The following is a 9,378-nucleotide window of genomic DNA, read 5'->3' as shown; positions in this document are numbered from 1 at the left end:
AAAAGAATCTCTGGGGGTGGAACTCTGGCATCAGTATTTAAGACATAACCAGGTGATTCCAAAGGGCAGCCAAGGTTGGGAATCACAGGTTTACAGACACTTTAAGGACCACCCAGGGAGAATGGAAAGGCCAAAAAATGACTTCAACCCAGGCAATTTTCTTTAGGAGAAAAGTATCTAGATCTAAGATTCATGTTATCTGCATATTTTCTCATCTCTTCCCACCTGATATCTTGACGTACACAGTTTACCTTGTGAGCTACTTGAAGGCAAGAGTCAAATTCTGGCTTATCTCTGTTTTTCAGATCCTCATCAGATAAAACCTCCTCTACCAATCTTTGAACTCAATTGAATTGAAAGGAATTAGGCAAAGGGAGAGATGAATAAAAAATGACTTAGCTTTCTTTTGCTTTTCCTTAGGAATGTTTGTTTCTTAATCTCAGATCTCTTAACCTCACCCAGACTCCTCCCTCAAGAGGAAATAAAATGTTACAATGTGTGGCCGGGCGCGGTGGCTCACTCCTGTAATCCTAGCACTTTGGGAGGCCGAGATGGGCGGATCACGAGGTCAGGAGATCAGGACCATCCTGGCTAACACGGTGAAACCCCATTTCCACTAAAAATACAAAAAATTAGCTGGGTGTGGTGGCAGGCACCTGTAGTTCCAGCCACTTGGGAGGCTGAGGCAAGAGAATGGTGTGAATCCAGGAGGCAGAGCTTGCAGTGAGCCGAGATTGTGCCACTGCACTCCAGCCTGGGCAACAGGGCGAGACTCCGTCTCAAAAAAAAAAAAAAGTTACAATGTGATCCTCTTCCTATCTGACTCACCTCCCTCTGCAGGTGATACCCTTGGCTGTGGCACCTCTACTGACAGAGACTCCATCCTCTAGGAGAGGCTCTGCCCTCCCATAACATCTGTATGGGTGCTCTCATACAGATGGGGGAAAACCATGATTAGATTCTGGGTCATCATTCCCCCTCTACAATGGAAGATTCAGCACCTGATCACTCTACTTCCACCGCTCATTTCATTTTCTTCTTTTTATTATTTATTTATTTATTTTTGAGACGGAGTTTTGCTCTTGTCGCCCACGCTGGAGTGCAGTGGCGCAATCTCGGCTCACTGCAACCTCCGCCTCCTGAGTTCAATAGATTCTCCTGCCTCAGCCTTAGTAGGTGTGATTACAGGCATCTGCCACCACACCCAGCTAATTTTTGTATTTTTACTAGAGACAGGGTTTCACCATGTTGGCCAGGCTGGTCTTGAACTCCTGATCTTAGGTTATCTGCCTACCTCGGCCTCCCAAAGTGCTGGGATTACACACGTGAGCCACAGAGCCCAGCCTCTTTTTCTTTTTTCTTTTTTTTCTGAGGCAGGGTCTCGCTCTGTCGCCCAGGCTAGAGTGCAGCAGCAGGATCATAGCTCACTGAGCTTCGATCTCCCGGTCTCAAGTGATCCTCCCAGCTAATTTTTTTGATTTTTATTTTGTTTTTGTTTTTTTGAGATGGAGTCTGGCTCTGTTGCCCAGACTGGAGTGCAGTGGCACAATCTCAGCTCACTGCAACCTTGCCTCCTGGATTCAAGCAATTCTCTGCCTCAGCCTCCGAGTAGCTAGGATTACAGGCGCCTGCCACCACGCCCGGATAAATTTTGGGTTTTTTTTTTTTTTTTTGAGACAGAGTCTCACCCTGTCGCCTAGCCTGGAGTGCAGTGGTGCGATCTCGGCTCACTGCAAGCTCTGCCTCCCGGGTTCATGCCATTCTCCCGCCTCCCACCTCAGCCTCCCAAGTAGCTGGGACTACAGGCACCCGCCACCATGCCCAGTTAATTTTGTTTTTGTATTTTTAGTAGAGACGGGGTTTCACCGTGTTAGCCAGGTTGGTCTCAGTCTCCTGATCTGGTGATCCGCCCTCCTCACCCTCCCAAAGTGCTAGGATTACAGGCGTGAGGCACCGCCCCTGGCCTGTTTTTTTGTTTGTTTGTTTTTGGTTTTTTTGAGACGGAATTTTGCTCTTGTTGCCCAAGCTGGAGTGCAATGGTGCCATCTCAGCTCACTGCAACCTCTGCCTCCCAGGTTCAAGCGATTCTCCTGCCTCAGCCTCCTGAGTAGCTGGGATTACCGGCGTGTGCCACCATGCCCGGCTAATTTTTTGTACTTTTAGTAGAAATGGGGTTTCACCATATTGGTCAGGCTGGTCTCAAACTCTTGACCTCGTGATCCACCCGCCTCGGCCTCCCAAAGTGCTGGGATTACAGGCATAAACCACTGCGCCTGGCCTCTGGCCTTTGATATTTAATAGAGATGAGGTCACACTGTGTTGCCCAGGCCAGTCTCGAACTCCTGAATTCACACAATCTGCCTGCCTCAGCCTCCCAAAGTGCCGGGATTATAGGCATGAGCTACAGTGCCTGGCCCCGTTTTATTATTTTTGTTTTCAATGTTCATGCAGATTCTCTAGCACCCTGCCCTTCTCTTGCAGTGATTTATTTCTCCCTGCTTCCCTCTCTCCCTATGTCATACCTTCAACTTGGTTGCCACCAATACCTACTGCCCTTCTAAAATCTCATCCTCAGTCTTTTCATGTTGCTCCCCAGTACCCCATCCCAAAAATTCTTCAACCCCATCTGGGCCTCCCATCCACTAACTTACTTTTCATTGTTTGATCTCAATTCTTCACTTTCCTCATTACCCAGTTTAGATTCCAAGGTTCAACACGGTAATCGCCTCTCAGCCCTCACCCTGTACTCCTGGCCCCCCTTCCTCTGGCACATTTTATCCCTGGTCAAATCCCACTCTGCCTGCTCCACACCTGCATTCAACAGCTGGGGAGAAACACACAGTCATACTGACTGGTCTTGCTTCCTGCGGGCCCTCAGTGTGGCATGCCAGCTCGCCTTTCCCTACTCAGTTCACATTCCCCAAATCTGAGACCACAACTTCACAAGATGATGACTTTTCTTCCTATTTCAGTGAGAAAACAGAAACTTTCAGAAGGGAACTTCCTCATGGTCGCACCCCAAATTCACCAGTCTACCTGCAACTCTACCGCAGAGAAGCTGACATGCACCCACCTGCCACCTCATCTGTACCCCAGGATCCTGTTCCCTCTCACCTGCTCAGAGATGTTATTCCTGAAATTATCCCCTATCTCTCTCTCTCTCACTTAATCAGTTTACCCCTCTGTACTGCAACACTCCCATCATTATGCAAACCTGCTATAAAATTATACTTCATCTCTGAAAAGAAAGAAAAAAACTGTTTCGCTACTCACCTAGGTAGTAAAAGCACAACATTCAGAGAATGGTGCTTACCCTTTGGCAGAAAAGCAATCTGGAAAGGGAAATTCAGGGAGCCTCAACTATACTGGGGAAGATTTTACTTCTTGTTTTTGCTTTTTTTTTTTTTTTTTTGAGATGGAGTCTCCCTCTGTCACCCAGGCTGGAGTGCAATGGCACGATCTCAGCTCACTGCAACCTCCGCCTCCCGGGTTCAAGCGATTCTCCTGCCTCAGCCTCCCAAGTAGCTGGGATTATAGGCACGCACCACCACACCTGGCTAATGTTTTAGTAGAGACAGGATTTCACCATGTTAGCCAGGCTGGTCTCCAACTCCTGACCTCAGGTGATCCGCCCACCTCAGCCTCCCAAAGTGCTGGGATTACAGGTGTGAGCCACCTTGCCCTGATGGGAAGATTTTACTTCATAAGCTGCCTGATGTTCACAAAATTATTCTTTGTAATACATATATATTTATGCATATAAATTATAATTTTATATGTATAAAATAATGCATTTATTTTTAAATTTAAAAACTCTTCCCTGACCCAGCTCACTCCCTCAGTGTTCCACTTCTCTCTCCACTTAACAAAACTTCTCACTGCCTCTACTTTCTCACCTCTCATTCACTCTTGAATTTCTCTCAATCAGGCTCTCATCCCCACCACTTTACTTAAACCACATGTCAGAGTCACAAATGACCTCCAAGTTTCTAAACCCAATGGTCAAGGGTCAGTTTGTGGCAGGCCAATTCTCCCTGACAGTCACACAGACAGGCCTGCATAGCACCCCAGTTACACAGACAGATTTCCACAGCATTGCCTTAACATTGAGCAAATAGTTAAACCTAGGCGAATTGGTGTCCAGACATCAAAGCTAGAAATGAAACACATGGTGAGTAAGAGCCTTGCATGGGCTTCTCCCTTGCTGGAGCAAGTCAAAATAACAGAGACAGCCTTACATTCCTAGTGCCAGGACTCGTCTCGGGTCGACGATATCTGAGACAAGTCAAGGTAACAGAGGCAGCTGTTTGAATAGATTCATTGGAGAATCTAAGGCATCTCTCCGCACCAAGCTGTAAAGGAGATAAGATAGAAATAATCACTCTGGTACCACAGTAAACAGGCCTTGAAGGTACTGGGGCCCTCACAGCTTAATCAGACTTAGAAAGAATTTTTTTGCCTCTGACCCTCTAGTTGAAACAAAATTAGTTACTGATAGACTTTGGTGAATGCCATACTGCATGTAGGCATATAACCTAAACCTGTATAAACACTAAGAAAATAGTAACACTGGCCGGGTGTGGTGGCTCACACCTGTAATTCCAGCACTTTGGGAGGCCGAGGTGGGTGGATCACAAGGTCAAGAGATCGAGACCATCCTGGCCAACATGGTGAAACCCTGTCTCTACTAAAAATACAAAAATTAGCTGGGCGTGGTGGCACGTGTCTGTAGTCCCAGCTACTCGGGAGCCTGAGGCAGGAGAATCATTTAAACCCGGGAGTCGGAGGTTGTGGTGAGCCAAGATCGCACCACTACACTCTAGCCTGGCGACAGAGCGAGACTCCATCTCAAAAAAAAGAAAAAAAGAAAATTGTAACACTTTGAGTTGGTCTGGTGGAATTATCTCCGACCCTTTCCCTGTATCCGGTGACAGCAACAAATTCCCTTCTTTCCTAGTTTGTCTGCTTCTCGTTATTGGGCCACGAGAAAACACAGCCAAACCTGGCTTAGTTCCAGGAATAAGTTCTCAACTAGAGTCTAAACTAGGGTTTCGCAGTTTCAGGGATTATTGACATTTTGGGTCAGATAGTTCTTTGTCATGGGGGTCTGACCTGTGCATTGTCTTGCCAAGTATCTCCTGCGGGACATCTTGACCAGTGGTTTTCAAGAGTGGGTGATCCTCCCATCCCACCCCCAGGAACATTTGGCAATGTCTAGAGTTGTTTCAGTTATCACAGCTGAGGAGGTGCTCCTAGCGTCTAGTGAGCAGCGGCCAGGCATGCTGTTAAACTCCTTGCAACTGGAGGACACAATAAATAATTATTTCACAGCCATAGTAAAGAATGAAATTGGCTGGTCGCGGTGGCTCACGCCTGTTATCCCACCACTTTGGGAGGCCGAGGTGGGCAGATCACCTGAGGTCAGGAGTTTGAGACCAGCCTGGCCAATGTGGTGAAACACCGTCTCTACTAAAAATACCAAAATTAGCCAGGCGTGGTAGCACGTGCCTGTAATCCCAGCTACTCAGGAGGCTGAGGCAGGAGAATCACTTGAACCTGGGAGGCGGAGGTTGCAGTGAGCCAAGATCATGCCATTGCATTCCAGCCTGAGCGACAAGAAAAAAACTCCATCTCAAAAAAAAAAAAAAAAAAAAAATGAAATCATGTCCTTTGCAACAACGTGGATGAAGCTGGAGGCCATTATCCTAAGTGAACTAACTCAAGCATAGAAAACCAAATATTTGGCTGGGTGTGACGGCTCATGCCTGTAATCCCAGCACTTTGGGAGGCCGAGGCAGGTGGATCACTCGAGCTCAGCAGTTCGAGACAAGCCTAGTCTCTACCAAAAACACAAAAAATTAGCTGGGCATAGTGGTATGTGCCTGTGGTCCCAGCTACTTGGGAATCTGAAGTGGGAGGATCACTTGAACCAGGGAGGCAGAGGTTGCAGTGAGCTGGAGTCACACCCCTGCACTCCAGCCTGGGTTACAGAGTGAGACCCCATCACGGGGGAAAAAAAAAAAAAAAAAAGTCAGGCACAGTGGCTCATGCCTGTAATCCCAGCACTTTGGGAGACAGAGGGGGGCAGATCACCTGAGGTCAGGAGTTCGAGACCAGCCTGGCCAACATGGCAAAACCCCGTCTGTACTAAAAACACGAAAATTAGCCTGACGTGGTGGCGTGAGCCTGTAATTGCAGCTACTCAGGAGGCTGAGGCAGGAGAATCACTTGAACCTGGGGCGAGGAGGAGGTTGCAGTGAGCAGAGATAGCACCACTGCACTCCAGCCTGGGCAACAGAGTGAGGCTCCATCTCAAAAAAAAAAAAAAATTTACCTATTGGGTACAATGTTCACTATTTGGGTAACAGGTACACCACTAGAAGCCCAATCCCCACCAGGATGCAATGTAATCATGTAACAACCAACCAGGTGTACTGCTTGGGTTTAAAATTGTGGGGGAAAAAAAAGAAAAGAAAGAAGAAAAAAATTATCCTGCCAGGTGCAGTGGTTCATATCTGTAATCCCAGCACTTTGGGAGGCTGAGGCAGATGGATCACTTGAGTTCAGGAGTTTGAGACCAGCCTGGACAACATAAGGAGTCCCCATCTCTACAAAAAATTAAAAAATTATCTGGGCATAATGGCACACACCTGTGGTCCCAGCTATTTGGGAGGATGAGGTAGGAGGATCACTTGAACCTGGGAAGTCAAGGCTGCAGTAAGCCATGGTAACCCCACTGCACTCCAGCCTAGGCAACAGGCTGTCTCAAAAACAAAAAAGAAAGAAAGCATTCCCTAGTTCCTTATTTACTGCTCCTTCTCAGTCTTCGCTGACAGCTCCTATTCCTTTTCCAGACCCTTAAATATTAGAGAGCCTCTGGACTCTATTCTTGGCCCTCTCCTCTACCCTAATCCAAGCTCCCATGATTCCATTGTCCCTTCCTTTGTCCCTTAATTGGATTTTCTGCTTCTATTTTTTACTGATGTGGTCTACCCTCTATGAAGAAACCAGAGTGATCTTTAAAATTACCAGATGATGTCATTTACCTGCTCAAAACCCTCTGATGCCTCCTGATCACATGTGGGACAAAATACAAAGTCCTTCCCATGGCCTATGAAGCCTACCTGGCCTTGTTTCTCCCCACCTCTCTGTCTTCGTCCCTTACCACTCTTTCCCTTGCTCACTCTGCTCCACTCACTCTGACCTCCTTTCTGAATTTAACATAAAAATCCAATTCCTTTCTACCTCAGGGCCTTTGCACTCTCTTTTTCTTTTCCTGGACACTCTCCAGATACTTGCATGACTGCTCCTTTATGTCATTTATATCTGCACAAACATCACCTCCACAAGGAGGCTTTCCCTCATCACCTGATTAAATATAGTACCATGGCCAGGCACAGTGGCTCTTGCTTATAATCTCAGCACTTTGGGAGGCGGAGGCAGGAGGATTGCTTGAGGCCTGGAGATTGAGACCAGCCCAGGCAACATAGTGAAACCTCGTCGCTAAAAAAAAAAAAAATTAGCCAGACATGGTGGCATGAACCTGCAGTCCCAGCTACTCATGAGGCTGCGGTGGGAGGATCACTTAAGCCCAGGAGGTCAAGGCTGCGGTGAGCCATAATCACACTACTGCACTCCAGCTTGGGCAACAGAGCAAGACTCTATAAATAATAATAATAATAATAATCAATAAATATAGCACCATGCACACCTGGGAGCACTTTCTATCCCATTCCCTTACCCCTCACCCTGCTTCATGGTGTTCATAGCACTTGTTAGTGCCTGACATTGTATTAAATTTTATTGATTTTTTTATCGTCTGTCATCTTCAATTCAATGTAAGTTACCAGAGATCCAAGGCTTTTTCCACTGCCTTATTCCCAGCATGTAGCACAGTGCTTGGTACAAAGGAGGCCCTCAGTAAAGATTTCTTGGCTGGGCGCAGTGGCTCACGCCTGTAATCCCAGCACTTTGGGAGGCTGAGGTGGGCGGATCGTGAGGTCACAAATTCGAGACCAGCCTGACCAACATGGTGAAACCCTGTCTCTACTAAAAAAAATACAAAAGTTAGCCGGGCATGGGGGTGCGCACCTGTAGTCCCAGCTACTCAGGAGGCTGAGGCAGGAGAATCACTTGAACCCAGGAGGCGTAGGTTGCAGTGAGCCGAGATCACGCTACTGCACTCCAGCCTGGGTGACAGAGCGAGACGTCATCTCAAAACAGCAACAAGAACAAAAACCAACCAACCAAACAAACAAAATTCTTTGAATCACTGAATGAATAAGTAGTTCATAGAGTTGTGTGAGAGAGAAATAGCTAATATATACAAGACATTTAGAACAATGCTGAGTATTACGGTCATAATGCATGGCCAGCGTTTAGTAAGGTGAAGCTGTTATCATTAAACACTTCACTGCCAAAAAGGCTGCCTCCCTCCTGCTTGAAAACCCTGCCTGTAAGGGAAGCACAGCAAAATGCTTTGGGACCAAAAAGGAGGGAGGAACGATTTTGACACAAATCCCAGCAAAACTAAAAGCCACAGAAACCACCAAAGCTAAACAGAAGGGGAAATTTATTTAGCTTTTGGAAAGCTAGAATTTTTGTCTCTCATGCAGATAATAAATGGAAGAGAGTAAGTGCAGCATATGGTTCCATGTGGTGAGTATAGAACGCAGGGGAATGTGAGAGTGTAAAAACTTCCAACCAGCTCAATGCCTGGTGACAGGGCAGCACAAAGGAGTATTGGAATAGCCTGGGAAAACTGAGACTCACAGACTGGAGAGGAATAATCCTGGGTGTTAAGTGGCTTTCCTTACTTCTCCTACCTTGTGCTGCTTCTTCCACCTGCAATAAATCTCTTCCATTTCTTTTTCTTTTTTTTCTTTTTCTGTTTTGTTTTGTTTTGTTTTGTTTTTTGAGATGGAGTCTCGCGCTGGCGCCATGCTGGAGTGTAGTGGCACCATCTTGGCTCACTGCAACCTCCGCCCCCTGGGTTCAAGCGATTCTCCTGCCTCAACCTCTCAAGTAGCTGGGACTACAGGCACATGCCACCACGCCCAGATAATTTTTGTATTTTTAGTAGAGACGGGGTTTCACCATGTTAGCCAGGATAGTCTCGATCTCTTGACCTTGTGATCCACCCGCCTCAGCCTCCCAAAGTGCTGGGATTACAGGCATGAGCCACCGTGCCCGGCAGTCTCTTCCATTTCTGCATATCAAATTTGCGGCCCTCTTTCAAGTCTCAACTCTCTGAAGCCATCCATGAGGTATTTTCAGATCAACCCCAGTTGAAAATAACTCCCCTGCCACTTATCACTTTTTCCCTTGCATCTGGAGCATTGGCTAATCTGACTTTTCACTCTCATTAGATTACTGGTG

The sequence above is a fragment of the Pan paniscus genome, chromosome 5, assembly GCF_029289425.2.
Source record: "Pan paniscus chromosome 5, NHGRI_mPanPan1-v2.0_pri, whole genome shotgun sequence".
Classification (NCBI taxonomy): Eukaryota; Metazoa; Chordata; class Mammalia; order Primates; family Hominidae; genus Pan; species Pan paniscus.
Note: the sequence above shows the minus strand (reverse complement) of the source record.